Source organism: Phyllobates terribilis, unplaced genomic scaffold (assembly GCF_046119375.1).
Source record: "Phyllobates terribilis strain yellow unplaced genomic scaffold, ASM4611937v1 Scaffold_2__4_contigs__length_985480577, whole genome shotgun sequence".
Classification (NCBI taxonomy): domain Eukaryota; kingdom Metazoa; phylum Chordata; class Amphibia; order Anura; family Dendrobatidae; genus Phyllobates; species Phyllobates terribilis.
The window spans coordinates 86,330,700-86,347,047 of NW_027362762.1; the positions used below are offsets into that span (position 1 = coordinate 86,330,700).

The following is a 16,348-nucleotide window of genomic DNA, read 5'->3' on the forward strand; positions in this document are numbered from 1 at the left end:
TATTTCAACGGTGGTCATCTCGTGTCACTCATCTTAGAACATGTTGAGAAAAGAGCAAAAGTAAAGAAAGGACACATCAGTATCTATGAAAATGGGGTAAATCCCGGGATAAATTGTTTTACTATATTTAGTATATTTTTAGATGTTCTGAACGTTGCCACCTCTAGATTGAGAAATAGTAATAAAATTGAGATCATTGCAGTTAATCGATGAGGATCAGGAACACTGACCAGGAGAACACTGCTACATTCACCGCTCAGAAAATCAATACCAGCTTATTTGTCATCCCTGCAACCTGGCGAGGGAGTTCAGGGTCTATACAAATTCTTCCCAGGCAGATCATCAGTGTTTACCTTCAGCCGCTGGCTTCGTGATCCGTGTACCTGGAAGCAGAGTCGCACTACTCCTCTTGGTGGAAAGGGTCTCGCTTTGGTCTCCTGCCTCTATTTCTTTCCTCTCGAGTTTACCAGGTATGTAAAATATATAAGAATTAACAATACACCGGTTTTATAGGGTCGGAATCACTTGGTCTGAATATACAGAAACATTATAGAATTGTAGTTCCCTTATATAAGGATTTCAATAGAAATTATATGAACTAGCAATTAAAAATCCAAATTCTCATACAGACACAACATCCAACTTCCTTTACTCTTACATGTTCCTGTATAATAGGGGAGTTCATTAACCTTTATGATCTCCAAACTATCCACCCAAGAGGTCAATCCTCCCGAAATTCTTTTTTGTGATACCTGAGATGGTCAGGGCTGTAACTTTAGGAACTGCAGAGGTAATAATTGTACCTGGACCCGTTGTCCGAGGACAACACATAACAAGGCACCGATACTGTAAATCATGGGGGTATCTTGAATCTCCTAGGGCCGAATTGAAAACAAAAATTTGGCCACTGGGTATCTTGTGCCATGTATAATATTAGTTTCTCCTTATGGGGTCTTTTGGCTACCTTTACACCCGCATTAGTTATGCCATTGTGTTAAATTACACATGGTGGTTGAGGAGGAGCCGGATTAATTGGGAACCAGGATCTTCAGGCTACATGAGTGCAGTTAGTCTATTCTTACTTTTCTTGTGCAAATTACTGGCAATATTTTCATGGCCATATTACAGCTGCTTGTCCTTAAAACATTATTCCTGTCTTATAAAGTAGCACACACTATTTGGATAAAAAGTATTGGGACACCTTCACATTACACCTACAGGAGCTTGTCTGACCTCCACTGCTATATCCATTGTGGGGATTCTACTCACTCAGGTGCATTGGGGGGTAAACAGGAGGCATGTTCCTTTAAATGTTCATGTCGGTTTATTACATCATAAACCCGGAAAAAGCAAAAAGAAATACAAACAGCCTATAATTCAGGCAAAAACAAAGTAAAGAGTCCTTAAGGCAAAGTCTCTGGTTAGCCAGTCTTGTGGGCACACAGGCTGGGGAGCATCCAGTCCACTGGCTCAGTCGGGAGACCACAACACATAGGAGGCCTTCTCCCTCCAAACACACAGACCATGTGCCAAACAACGGCCTCCATTTTATATCTTGACCACACCCAGAAGTGAGGTATGTGGGTAGCAAGACCCACCCATCTCTCAAACTACCCGTAACCCGGTCCCAGGTGCACCAAACAGTCCTCTTAGTGCTTATGTGCACTAGAGCAACACTCTGGGTTACATCACAGATGACAGCCAACTATGTGTCCATTAGCAACTTACACCATAGACATTAATATGGAGTTGGCTCCTTTTGGAGGTGTCTGTGGGAATTGTTTTCCCCTTCATCCAGAACAGCAGTTGCCTTCTCCAAAGCTGGAAACTATAATAGTCCAGCATACAATGTCTGAAAAACAAGCCAATCATTATCCATCTTCCAGCAAGCCATAGAGCGGGTACAATGCAGTCAGGTGGGTAACGTTCTCCTGGCATTCACCAAATCCATCAGACACCAAATAAAGAAGTGTGATCCATCACTGCACAGGACACTTTTCCTCCAAAGCCCAGTGGTGGTGGCTTTACACCACTCCATCTGACTCTTGGCATTGTGCTTGGTGATGTACGGCTGCATGCAGCTGCTCGGCCATGAAGCTCCCGGCGGTGGCGCAGTGTTTGTGCTGATGTTAATACCAGAAGAGGTCTGGACTCTGCAGGTATGGAGTCAGCAGAAAGTTGGTGTCTTGTAAAGGCAGATGCCATGGCAAGGGGCTGGATTTTATTCACCTTTGACAATAAGGACTGATTGAAAACATTGAATTCAATGATTAAATAGTGTGTCTCAATAATTTTATCCACAGAGTGTATATCTATAGAATATGCTATCACTGTATGATCAGTGTGGGTCCCACCTCTGGAACCCCCACCAAACCGAAGAATGAAGGGTTCGAAGCTTTTGGAGCGGGCTGTGCTGTGGTTCTCTGTACAGCCAAGAGGCATGGGAGCATAGCTGTGGAGGGAGGACAGTGAAGGGCACACACCCAACACTCAGCCAGTAATGGGGCCATTTTATTCTTACAATGAGTTGGGAGGTCTCAGAAGTTGGATCTCCACTGATTCTAACATGATGAGATATCCTAGGAATGTGCCACTACTTTATAGGATATTGCTTCGTTCATAGAAGTCTGTGAGTTCATATTGGACCTCATAATTAGGCATATGCTGTAGGAGATGTACATTCCCTGGCATATTCATTACCCCTAGGGTGGGATAGACTATGGTGGCACTGTGGGTGCTTGATATTCCATGTGCTTGGGGTGTGCTTTACTTTGATTCACTAATAATTAACATGTGGAAAAGGCCAGATGCCCCAACAAGAACCACCAACACCTGAAGCACTATTATTTTATACTAGGGGCATTTTTTTTGTATAAAGAGAAGTTATAGTATGTGATTTATATAAAATAAAGGTGGTTGGCATTTTTTCCCCTATCTTATTGCTTTCCCCCAAGAAAGCAATGAGATAACAAAGAACCAGTACCCACCTGCTGAATCCGCAGGTCCATGCCAATCTCGATTTACTTTCCTTCAGTGATCATATGCCATCTGCTACTGTCAATCCCTGCTCGCAGTGGTCTCATACTGTGCACCTGAGCACCACCACTACCGGTAGTGATTGGCTGCAGTGGCCACGTACTAAAAAGCACCACCTGGACACAGTCATTAAACATTTGTGTTTGAAGTCGCTCTGGCCATGACCAGTTGATGTCTTTTAACCAATCAGACTGAGGGGCTATTACTTTATATATAGGTAATGTGATAGCCCCCCGTGAATGTATTTTCTGTGCACCATGTGTGGCGCCCCTGCGGGTTCAGTCGCCACAGAGGTACTGCATCTCACCCAGAGGTGTGGTATCCCACTCTCGGGTAAGGATAGAGTGCTGCCCGGGACCCTAACACCTGCATCCAACATGTCCACTTCAGTAGGGCAGGGCGAGATTGCTCCTAAGGGAGAGCACAGTCCCTGGTCCCTGGCTGGAGTGGAGGGGAACCAAGTGAGGGGGAACCATGTAGTGGGTGTGGGTGGAGGACGTAGATCAGGGGAGCACATGAAAGGAAGCTGTATAAAAAGGGGAGCCATCTTAGAAGGACAAGCCAGTCAGAGGAGGAAAGTGAGGGGAGCAGAGGCTCTGCAGGAGCTCTGCTCCGGAGGCGGGCCTAGTGAGAGGCCCAGGACTGAGAGAGAAGAGGGAGCAGGAGAAAGGCTCCAGGAACAGAAGGGATCCCAGGGGTACGGGCAGTGCTGGAGGCCACCCGTACGCCCGAATCTGCCAGGCGGTGGAGGGATCGAGCCGCAGACGGGACCGGCCCCTAAACTAGTGGAGAACTTCAAGGCTCAGCTAGGAACCGGAGGCTGCTGTACTTGTAAGGTGCAGTGGCCACATCCGCAATTATAACGCTGAGAAGGCGGCCACAGAGGGTCCAGGGGACTGCAGGTTGCCCGACAAGACCCAAGGCTACCGGATTGGGACACTGATTGCGAGGCGCAGGGCAGAAGGGCGAGAGCCAGCGCAGGAAGACGACTGAGGAAGGCTCATAGAAAGGGGTCCTGTCAGGCACTCTTGAACCACCTGAGGGATTGCTGAACCCCTGCCTGGTGAATGCAGCACGACGTGGGAGGTTGTAGTCCGGAACCTGTAACCTGAGGAACTTAATAACTGTGAGTAAACTTGGAAGACTGCACCCCACGGTCTCTATGATTAATATCTGCGCCATCACCCCTGCACTACAACGCCCAGCATCACCTATATCAACCTATACCATCTACACTGCCCTGGAGCTAAGCTCTACCTGTGGAGAGCCACACCAGCTTTGCTGCACTAACATCAGCTCCAGAGGACCTGCTCCGCAGCGGCGGCTCCCTTTAGCCGCATACCACAGGTGGCGTCACGAACTTTGTACATAAAAACTATAAAATTCCCCTTTTTACTGACCGCCCTGGGTCACGGACCAGGTCACTGCCACTGTGACATCTCCCCTAGCAACGACCGGCCCGGCACCGAGTACCCCACGACCCAGGGGGCGCGTCATCTTTGGCGTCACGAACAGGATTCAAACAAACCCGTTATCACCGGGTATTGTGCGCCTAGAGACTGTTTTTCTTTACTGAATGTGGCGCCCGCCCCAGAAGAACGGGCGCCATTATGTGCGTACTCAAAGACAAAGAATCACCTCCCATCGTGGGCCGAGTCCCAGAATGGCGCCAAAAGCGAGGCCCGCCCCAAGCAACAGTGACCATGTATGTAGATGTGTCTATCAAAGTGGGGGGGCCGCCCTTAGGAGTGACCGACAACAGGCTGCCATGGAACCGCCCCCGAAAGGGGAGAGGAAGAGGAGAGAAGCAGTGGAGACAGGGTGTGGTCTTAACCAGTCTAGACAGACCGCACCCGGCAGCCAGCATGGACGGAAGCCAGGACCAAGCCTCCGCCTCTGGCCTGCAGCAACAAGCGACTCCCCTCACCCTGGAGGGAGTAATATCCAAACTGTCCCTGGAGGATGCCGAGTTCCTCCAAACCGAGGTACAGGAGCTGAGCCAGCAAGTGGAGAAGGCCCAGCAAGCAGCAGTCGCAAGGTGGAAGGAGGAGCTGCTGGCGAAGATCGCAGCCCGGCGGCTGCCAGCGCTGCATGTCACCAGTGGCACCCCAGCCCCGGCGGAGCCTGATGAACGCCAGGAGGCCTCGTGCAGTACAGGAGCAGGTAGGAGAAGTTCCCCTATCCCGGGCGCTGAAGGTGCTGACCTGCTCCTGGGCCTCCTGCAGTACCCTCCGTCTCCGGGCACGTACAACCTAGAGCAGCTTCTGAGCCCGGAACCTCTACCCCCGGACGCCGACTCCGCGGACCTGCTGCTCTGCTCCCTCCCCGAACCGCCAGCCCCGGCACCCGAGTGGGTGTACGGAGCCCCCTCATTTGACTGGTCCGCCAAATACGAGGATCAACAGGAACCCCCTCTAATCCCTGTACCAGCACCCCCGGCTGCCCGCCAAGCAGGAGAAGAATTTAGGTGGGACAACCGGGGTGGGGGGGGACCTCATGGGGTTAACGCAGGAGACCCAGGCCCAAGATCTCCAGAGGGAGGAATACTGCAGGAAAGAACTCCTGCAGTTGGAGAAAGAACAAGTCCGCCAAGGCTAAAGTCCACCAGGCCTAGTCCGTCAAGCCCAGTCCCCGGGTGGAAGGGCTCATAGTTAAATTCGACCTGGAAGCCGGATGGGGCTTTATCCAGGACCCACAATTTGCATGGGACATCTTTGTTAATCGGCGGGATGTCGAGCCCAACCTTGAACAGGGCCACCCCGACCGAAACCTTTACCCTGATGACCGTGTCACTTATACCAGGCACCACGGGGAACGCGGGTGGTATGCCCTCCAGGTGTACCGCGTGGTTGAGGAGGAAGAGGACATGCCCCTGCAGCCAGAGGCGGCTGACCCGGCTGGGTCAGCCTGCAAAAACCAGGAGTACACCCCCAGGCGGGGACACCACTACTAAGCAAGAGTAAGTGAGACTGAACATTGTAAGTATGTAATAGTGGGGAAGGGCTTAGCCTTCCCTTGGTACTGAGATAGTTAAAGGGAGCGTTCCTGAAGTCAGACCTCTCTGAACTGTTGGTAGACCAAGTTAAGGGGTTAGCTTTACTGGTCCAGTCAGTAGAGTAAAGGGGGAACTTAGTGCCTGGATCAAGCCTTGAGTGATATAGAGCTTGTTCCTGGCATAATTCGTTGTGGGCTGCAGTACCTGTAAACGGCCACAAGATGCCACTGTTCTGAGTGCAGATGTCAGGTTGAGTCTGCTAGCAGGGTTGCAGGCAGTGGTGAGTTAATGCTGTGTGATGACAGCTCACAGGGGGTGGGCACATTGACAAAAAGCCTCGGTTTTAGTGTCCAGAGGCCATTAAGAGACAGTACGGGGAATCGTGCGGGCAGCCTGAATATAAGTGGCTGCTAGGGTAGACGGGAGCTCCATACCCTCAGACAGTGGGATCACCAGTGTGAAAGCCTCCCTACGCAAGAGCAAGAGTCCTGTTAGCTGGCCGGAGAAACTCAACAGAGAAGTATTGAGGACCCGGGGCACTTCTAGTCTGCAGGAAGCAGAGGAAGTTAAATAGGACTCCAGGCTAAGAAGTGGGGGAGATATCAGATCCAGATCACTGTTGGTGTTACAGAAGAGTCTCTGTCGGGCTAGAGATAGAGTCACGGAGATGCTTCGCTTAAAGAGGGAACCAGGGCTGAAGGAGTTACCAGCACCTGTGAGAGAGATGATAACCTGTCGGGCCTTATCCATTATATCTGCCTGTAAATATTGTACATATTCCTCTTCCCCAAGTAAAGTTCAAGTTCTGGTTAAGAACCTCGTGTCCTCTGAAATTATTGCTGCCCTGGTCCCAGAAGAAAAATGCCTGGAGACAGCCGCGATCGGATGGCTTGAAGTAAGTGAAGAGCACTACATACACAGCCACACTTCAGAGGGAGGACACGTATTGTCTGTAGGGTGCCATAGCGAGAGGGAGCTACAGCTCGCCCACGACTACCTCGCTGGGGCACCTTACATTTGGCGTAGTCGGCAGGATGCGAGCTCCTCGCATGAAGAAAGCGGGGTAGAGCCGACACAGAACACTGAGGAGAAAGTGTTGGAAGGCATGCGGCCCAAGATGGCGGCCCGAAGCATGGATTCCAAGATGGTGACGACGGCGGTAAAGTCTGGGAGAAGAACCGCCTATCGTGGGAGTGGACGGCGCTGGAGAGCGCAAAAAGATGTCCAGGCCCTACGAGTTCCGGCCCAAAGAAGGATGGGCCCAGCGGTGAAGATGCGTCCCAGGATGGGACGTCCAGAGAGGAAGAGGGCGCGGCGTAAAGTGAAGCCCGGCCCCGTGAGTATCAGCGCGCACAGAGAGGGGGCGCGGCTGAAGGCGGAGCGGCCGAGAGTGACGAGTGACGCGGCAGTCGCGTCAGAAGGCCGGCCCAGGAAGAGGCGGAGTTTGACACGCAGGACGCGCGTCACCAGTAAGCAACCGGCGCCATTTTCTGTCCGGCACGTGAGAGGAAGGAGGTGCTGCGGTGGACGCTCCGAGAGAATGGCAAACGGAGGATTGGACGACCTGTCCGGAGTGCGCGCTGAGGAAGGGATGCTGGAGCTGAGTACCCCAGGGGCTGCAGGTGAGAGTCGCTCACTCGCGGATGCCGCCCGTGAGTTTTTACTCCCAGTGGCTGTCCAGTGGTCCACTAGGCCCGAACCGGAGCTGGGCCTGCTTATCCATGAGTTCCGCGTGTGGTGCTGGAGCCGGATGCCGGGAGACCCGTCCCCCTCGGCCGAGGGTGGAGAACATTCTGGTGGGGCCGGAGCACCTGCTGCAACGGAGCCTGGTGGAGGTGAGCAGCCTATACCCCAGCGGCCGGTTTCGCCTGCGGCGCCTGCCGCGACAGCTTCCACGGCGACAGGGGGTGGTGCGGAGGCGGAGGCGAGGCCTCCCAGGAAGAGGGCCCCACAAGAGAGTTTTTGGCAGCTGGCAGTGGACGCCATCAACACCCCCTCGGCGAAGCGTTACGCCGAGCTCGGGAGTGTGAAGTGGACTACCCGCAACCCCCCGATGACGCCACGAGAGCAGCGGCGATGGACCGACACTTTCCTCAGAGGCTGGCTGGAAGGGTCCAACGCGGCGCGGAGAGAGTCGATGGAGGCGTCCCAGACTCGGGGGCGAGTCCTCGAGTTCCACAATCATGAGGGGTATGGGTTCCTGGAGGAAGAGTGGACTGGGGATGAGGTATTTGTCACCTGTGAGGTCATCAAGCGTGACTACCTGCCCGACCGTCTCCACAACCTACGTGTGGGGGACATTGTCCACTTCGTCAAGTGTGAATGTTCCAGGGGGTGGTACGCGGCTGCGCTCACCCGACCGTACAAGTGGGAAGATGTCCTGGAAAAGGACGAGGAGGTCTTCAAGAGGAGGGCCAAAAGGGAGGCTAAGCAGTGCTGGGCTAGGGAAGCCCCTAAAGGCTTTCTGTCCCCACCTAAGGCCAGTTCTCCGCCAACAGAGGAGCCTAGGAGGCGGCAGTGGGGAGATATTGTGAGCGACGAGGAGGAGGATGTCGCAAGTGACAAGGAAGCTGATTTCCTTAGTGAGGTGCCAGAGAAGGGGTCGGCACCACAACACCCAGGAGGGGCTGAGGCAGTTGAGCAAGGGACTGCCAGAGATATTCAGGCTGGTGCCAGTCAGGAGGTCCATCATTTTTCTGTTACCAGCTACGGCCCTACCCAGGTCGGCTGTGGCAGTGCTACGTCCTCGGACGAGGACCCCGGGCCTAGCAGATACCCCGATCAGCCGTGGAAATGGAGGAAGCCACCTTCGTCTGCAGCATGGGCCGCCTTCATGAAGGAGCGACGGGAGGCCCGGAAGAAGTGAGTAGGCTAAAAGGTCCGTTGACCTTTCACCTCTTCTCCTACTAGGACCCATCGGAATGTGGTCCTGTTCCTGGGACTTTTTCCCAATGGGGGCGGAGTGCCCCATGTTGAATTAAGTTGAAAAAAAAAAAAAAATGGAGGACTGTTCCCCTACCTCCCAGGCCAGAAAGGCCTTAAGCAGCACCAAAGTTGTGTGCCCAGGAGAGCTGCTCTTTTTGTTTTTACTTTTTATTTTTCTTTTGTTGCGCTTGTTGCGCCTTTTTCTGCTGGAATTTAAAATGCTGAGGCACACCTTGGGGGTGGATATCCTCTAAATCTAAGAGACTTGGGGCCTAGCGGGAAGAACCGGTGACCCCCGCTAGGGCCAAGAAGAAAGAGACTCACAGGGTGTTACCTATGACTGTGTGCCTTAGAATGCAGCCCTTGAAGAAGATTGAGGGCTAATGGTGTGTAACTTGTCTTAAAGATAAGGACATTGACATTGTGCTTCCAGGGTCCTTACCAAGAAGGACCGGTATCTTTGAGAAGTTTGAAACTTGATAATGGACTGTCCTGAATTGCAGTTCCTGGGCCCTTAACCGAGAAGGGCCGGTCTCCTACTCAAGAAGAAGACTTCAGGACCAGTCATGTGCTAAAATGTTTTAGTAAAATTTAGTAATGTGATATAATGTCATAGCTGCTGTTTATTGTTTATTGTTTAGTGTGGTCGGGGACGACCAACATTAAAGTGTCGGGGAATGTAATAGTGGGGAAGGGCTTAGCCTTCCCTTGGTACTGAGATAGTTAAAGGGAGTGTTCCTGAAGTCAGACCTCTCTGAACTGTTGGTAGACCAAGTTAAGGGGTTAGCTTTACTGGTCCAGTCAGTAGAGTAAAGGGGGAACTTAGTGCCCGGATCAAGCCTTGAGTGATATAGAGCTTGTTCCTGGCATAATTCGTTGTGGGCTGCAGTACCTGTAAACGGCCACAAGATGCCACTGTTCTGAGTGCAGATGTCAGGTTGAGTCTGCTAGCAGGGTTGCAGGCAGTGGTGAGTTAATGCTGTGAGATGACAGCTCACAGGGGGTGGGCACATTGACAAAAAGCCTCGGTTTTAGTGTCCAGAGGCCATTAAGAGACAGTACGGGGAATCGTGCGGGCAGCCTGAATATAAGTGGCTGCTAGGGTAGACGGGGAGCTCCATGCCCTCAGACAGTGGGATCACCAGTGTGAAAGCCTCCCTACGCAAGAGCAAGAGTCCTGTTAGCTGGCCGGAGAAACTCAACAGAGAAGTATTGAGGACCCGGGGCACTTCTAGTCTGCAGGAAGCAGAGGAAGTTAAATAGGACTCCAGGCTAAGACGTGGGGGAAATATCAGATCCAGATCACTGTTGGTGTTACAGAAGAGTCTCTGTCGGGCTAGAGATAGAGTCACGGAGATGCTTCGCTTAAAGAGGGAACCAGGGCTGAAGGAGTTACCAGCACCTGTGAGAGAGATGATAACCTGTCGGGCCTTATCCATTATATCTGCCTGTAAATATTGTACATATTCCTCTTCCCCAAGTAAAGTTCAAGTTCTGGTTAAGAACCTCGTGTCCTCTGAAATTATTGCTGCCCTGGTCCCAGAAGAAAAATGCCTGGAGACAGCCGCGATCGGATGGCTTGAAGTAAGTGAAGAGCACTACATACACAGCCACACTTCAGAGGGAGGCCACGTATTGTCTGTAGGGTGCCATAGCGAGAGGGAGCTACAGCTCGCCCACGACTACCTCGCTGGGGCACCTTACAAGTAGTTACCCGTAAGGGTACAGAAAATTTGTTTTTGTGTGAACTGGAAAATAATGTGTGCCTTAGTTACCCGTAAGGGTATAAAGACTTGCAGGCTGAGGACTGTGAGCAGCCAAAAACTGTCCATTGTAAATAGTTGCACTTATTAAAGTGCCCCCTATTGGTTTTATATTAAGAGACCACTGACCAAAAACCCGTTTGGCGTGGCCGAAGACGTGGTCCAACACCTGGATCACTTATGCCCTGTAGCCACGCCCAGGGCCTACGTTGAGGGTTTTCAGATGGGTCCCTCATGCTATTCATGTTGTTGCACCTTCACCAGTGAAATGGACACCTGGTTATGGGACTCACTGTAACTTTAAGAAGAATGTCTTATATGAAAAATGTTTTATATACTTGAAGAAAGTTTTATAATGTTTTGATACAAGTAACCAGTAACGTTTAAGAAAAAGTGCCTCCCATAAAGGGAAGAAAGCGTTTGCTGATTAATCTTATATGTGAATGCATTCTCAAAATTTTGCATGTCTGTAACATACCCTGTTTTTACTCTATGCCAGCCCGCGGACGTGCTGTGTTTTACCAAGGGGGTATGTGGCGCCCCTGCGGGTTCAGTCGCCACAGAGGTACTGCATCTCACCCAGAGGTGTGGTATCCCACTCTCAGGTAAGGATAGAGTGCTGCCCGGGACCCTAACACCTGCATCCAACACGTCCACTTCAGTAGGGCAGGGTGAGATTGCTCCTAAGGGAGAGCACAGTCCCTGGTCCCTGGCTGGAGTGGAGGGGAACCATGTAGTGGGTGTGGGTGGAGGACGTAGATCAGGGGAGCACATGAAATGAAGCTGTATAAAAAGGGGAGCCATCTTAGAAGGACAAGCCAGTCAGAGGAGGAAAGTGAGGGGAGCAGAGGCTCTGCAGGAGCTCTGCTCCGGAGGCGGGCCTAGTGAGAGGCCCAGGACTGAGAGAGGAGAGGGAGCAGGAGAAAGGCTCCAGGAACAGAAGGGATCCCAGGGGTACGGGCAGTGCTGGAGGCCACCCGTACGCCCGAATCTGCCAGGCGGTGGAGGGATCGAGCCGCGGGGGGGGGACCGGCTCCTAAACTAGTGGAGAACTACAAGGCTCAGCTAGGAACCGGAGGCTGCTGTACTTGCAAGGTGCAGTGGCCACATCCGCAATTATAACGCTGAGAAGGTGGCCACAGAGGGTCCAGGGGACTGCAGGTTGCCCGACAAGACCCGAGGCTACCGGATTAGGACACTGATTGCGAGGCGCAGGGCAGGAGGGCGAGAGCCAGCGCAGGAAGACGACTGAGGAAGGTACATAGAAAGGGGTCCTGTCAGGCACTCTTGAACCACCTGAGGGATTGCTGAACCCCTGCCTGGTGAACGCAGCACGACGTGGGAGGTTTTAGTCCGGAACCTGTAACCTGAGGAACTTAATAACTGTGAGTAAACTTGGAAGACTGCACCCCACGGTCTCTGTGATTAATATCTGCGCCATCACCCCTGCACTACAACGCCCAGCATCACCTATATCAACCTATACCATCTACACTGCCCTGGAGCTAAGCTCTACCTGTGGAGAGCCACACCAGCTTTGCTGCACTAACATCAGCTCCAGAGGACCTGCTCCGCAGCGGCGGCTCCCTTAGCCGCATACCACAGGTGGCGTCACGAACTTTGGACCGGGTCACCGCCACTGTGACATCTCCCCTAGCAACGACCGGCCTGGCACCGAGTACCCCACGACCCAGGGGGCGCGTCACATGTATATAGATATAATGAAGGCTCCTGCTGGGGACAAACTCTCTATAAAGAAAAATATAATAATTCCTTACTCCACACAGGTGTCTGGTGTACACAGATAAGTAAAGTCCTTCCAGTATAGGAAATTGTTAAAAATGGTGGCCAGAAAAGATTTATGTGATCTACAGTATATTTCTAGTCACTAATTATATAACTGGCATCCAGGTTTAGGTGGACAAGAGTCCCAGTGGACCAGTCTTCACTTTCCATTTTTCCTCCTCGTCTTTCAAGAGGTATACCTTGTTTATTCTTTGGTCGTTAAATTTGTATCAGGGCTTGTTTTTTGCAAGGCGAGCTGCAGTTTACTATTTTGGGGTCTTTTTTATTTCAGCGCTCACCGTATGGGATAGATATTATATTTGTTTATTAGTTTGGACAGTTACGCACACAGCCGTACCAATATGGTCATTTTTTACATTTTATTTACTTTCGGGGGATTTCAATTTTTATATCTGTGCTGCATATATAGATATATATATATATTATTTTTTTTAATGTTTCATTTTTTTTTTACATTTTTTATTGGTCCCTTTAAGGCACTTGACCCTGCTATCACTTAACTGCTTGTACGATACACTGCAATGCTATAATATTGCAGTTCATTATCAAATTACCTATGAAGCCTGGCCACCAGTAGGCCCCCAGGCTGCCTTGACAGCTCCATCAAAACCACCACAATCATGTTGTGGGTGAACAGGGGCAATGGGCATCGTGATTGACATTGGCTACCAATAGGATAAACTGTTGTGATCGGACAAACTCCATTCCTAGCAGTTAGACTTAGGTGCCGGCTGTGCAACACAGCTTGTACCTGCGCGGCATGGCACTTCCTTGGCTCTTGGGTGCACGCCATGTAGGCAGTGCGGACATCCACTTACATGAAAGGCAGAGTGGGCCCCGAAGGTGGTGTGGGCACAGCACTTGCACAGGTTTGCTGGGTGCTACCGCCAGTCTTGCTAGTATCTTACATGACAGTTATTAGTATTTGTCTTCAATGTAAGTATGACACGCCCCCTGGGCCGTGGGGTACTCGGTAGCTGGGCCGGTCGGTGCTGGGGGATGTCACAGTGGCGGTGACCCGGTCCATGACCCAGGGCAGTCAATAAAAGGGGCTTTATTGAAAGGGAATAGAGTTTCTATATAATGTTCGTGACGCCACCTGTGGTATGCGGCAAAAGGGAGCCGCAACTGCAGAGCAGGTCCTCTGGAGCTGATGTTAGTGCAGCAGAGTTGGTTCAGCTCTCCACAGGCAGAGCTTAGCTCCAGGGCAGGAAATGGTGATGTTATAGATGTTGCTGTGCAGTGTAGTGCAGGGGATGATGGCGCAGTAATAATTCGCAGAGACCGTGGGGTGCAGTCTTCCGGATTTACTCACAGTTCTCACTTTGCTCCTGGTTACAACTGCAGATCATAACTTCCCACGTCGTCCTGTGCTTACTCAGGGAGGGGTTCAGCAAACCCTCAGGTACCTCCGGAGTACATAATGGGACCCCCTTCTGTGTGTTCCTTCTGGCCATCTCCCTGCACCTCACACCCAGTGTCCCAATCCAGTGACCGCGGACCTTGTCGGGCGACGTCTTCTCTGTCCCCTGGGTCCTCTATGGCCACCTTTTTGGTGAGATAGATGTGGCTTTTGGCTGCTGCACCTGAAATGCTGCACCCTCCTAGTTGAACGTTGCAATTCTCACTAGTTAGGGGCCGGTCCCCTCTGCGACCCGATCCCTCCACAGCCTGGTAGATTCGGGCGTACGGATGGCCTCCAGCACTGCCCGTACCCCTGGGATCCTTTCTTCACTCCTGGAGCCTCCTCTTTGCTCCCGTTCCTTCCTCCTCTCCTTCTCCTGGGCCTCCTCACTCAGGCCCGCGCTTCCCCTGAGCTGAGCTCCTGCAGAGCTCCTGCTCCCAACTCCTCCTCTGACTCTCTCTCACTTCTTCTTCCTTCTTCTCCCTCTAGAATGTTCCACCCTCTCTTTTATATTACTTCTTACTGAGCTCCCTTGAACTATTTCCTCCACCCACACCCACTACATGGTTTCCCCTATTTTGGTTCCCCCCACTCCAGCCAGGGACAGGGCTCAGCAGAGGAGCAGCGCATCTTGCCCCTCCTGCTGGTCTGGAGTAGTGTAGTGTTGGATGCAGGTGTTAGGGTCCCAGGCCGTACTCCTTCCTTACCTGAGAGTGAGATACCACACCTCTGGGTGAGATGCAATACCTCTGTGGTGACTGAACCTGCAGGGGTGCCACATATACATTAAGACATATATTAATTATAGGACACAACATGATAGGATTTTTGAGTCCTGCCATATAAATAATCTCTATCATTGTGAAAGCAGGACAACTTCCCTCTACATAGATCAGTGTGATTGATCGGAAGATTTAGAGAGCGACGCACCAGAGATGGTTTAGACTTCGGCTGTATAAACATTTACATAAATTATTACCATCGGTTTATAATATGCTGCTTAACTTCTTAACTTGTTGCAACTGGAATACATTTTTGCTTAATGCATAGTAAATTGCCTAAACTGCAGGTTGTCATTGTGCTACACTCTGAGGGAACCATATAAGTAGACGTTACTAAGTTTCCCATTAAAGTGTTGATCTCCCCCCAAATTGAAAAAAGCAAACATCAAGAATAGTGCAAAATAATAATAATAAATAAAATAACTCATCTTACCAATATCGAGCCACTTCTTTTCCAAAGCGGCCTCGGACCTGTGCTTGTCTCCTTACTTATTCTTTAGTCAGCCATGCTTGTGACCACTGCTGTCAATCAGTATTCGTAGACAATAGAGATCAACAGTAATCTTTAATTCTTCACAAGTAGACGCAAACCCTTGATGGTGACAAAGCCTCATGGCAGCACAATAAGAATGATGGTTGCAGAATACTCTTAAAAGGTACAGTACAGGAATGTTACTTAACTAAGATTTGCAATTCTCTTAAAAAGTAACTAAACCTTCTTAATGATTTTTCATATTTAGCAGGCACTTGCATTACCTGTAGATCGGTTGGGATCCAAGTCCTGAGGTTCCCACTGATTGCGCAATAGACCCCGGAGAAGTGCGCAGCTCAGCAAACAGAAGTGTGCAGCGCAGCAGACAGGAGCACGAGCTCCCGTCTTAGTGTGCACACATACCAGAGTATGTGTCACGGATGGACAAGGGGATGTCCGGCGAACGGCACAACACACGGATACAACGGGATGATATAGGGGGGAGGAAGGCCCTAACGGTAGGGAGTGAGGGATGTGACACCTCCTGACACCAACCTGTGTCTGTCCCTAAGCTCCCCTAACACCCTATGCGGGTCCTTCTGTCACCACAGCTTACCCTAGCTAGTGAACTGGCTGACAAGGACGCTAGCCTTATCACTACTGGTAATGTAACCCAGGTTAAGATGACAAACAACGGACTGGCAGCAAGAAAAACAACGTAACTTATAAACAGCAGCAAAACTTCGAATCTGCAGCAAAGCTCCAATAATGGCACCAGGGTCCAGAACTCCTACAGCAGCTCCACACCTCCAGCTGGTCTGCATTGAATGAACTCTATAACCAATGATCAGCTGATGGGTTATGTGGCTATTTAAAGGGAGGTGGGAGTGGTACCAACCAACATCAGCTGACCATCCTCAAAAAGCTGCCAGCAAGAGACTAACATTAACCCTTGCCGGATCAAAGGAAAAAAAAACTACATTTAAATTCCCCCAATGATTCGTGACAGTATGAAGTTGACGCGCCCCCAGGGCTGTGGGGTACTCGGCAGCTGGGCCTATGGATGCTGGTGGGGGATATCACGGTGGCAGGCCCGGTCCGTGGCCCAGGGTAGTCAACCAAAAAGGGGGTTGTAACTTGGATAGAAAATAAAAATAAAGTAAA

At 51.0% G+C, this 16,348-nt stretch overlaps 1 protein-coding gene across 1 annotated transcript in view; it reads left to right on the forward strand.

Annotated features, from left to right (window-relative positions):
- The first annotated feature begins 218 nt into the window (after positions 1-218).
- The window catches only part of LOC141249686 (transmembrane 4 L6 family member 1-like), a 35,678-nt gene continuing 19,548 nt past the window's right edge, over positions 219-16,348 (forward strand). Inside the window, exon 1 of the mRNA XM_073669760.1 lies at positions 219-470. The gene's annotated coding sequence lies outside the window, so the exon portion shown is untranslated. The remainder of the gene's footprint in view (positions 471-16,348) is intronic.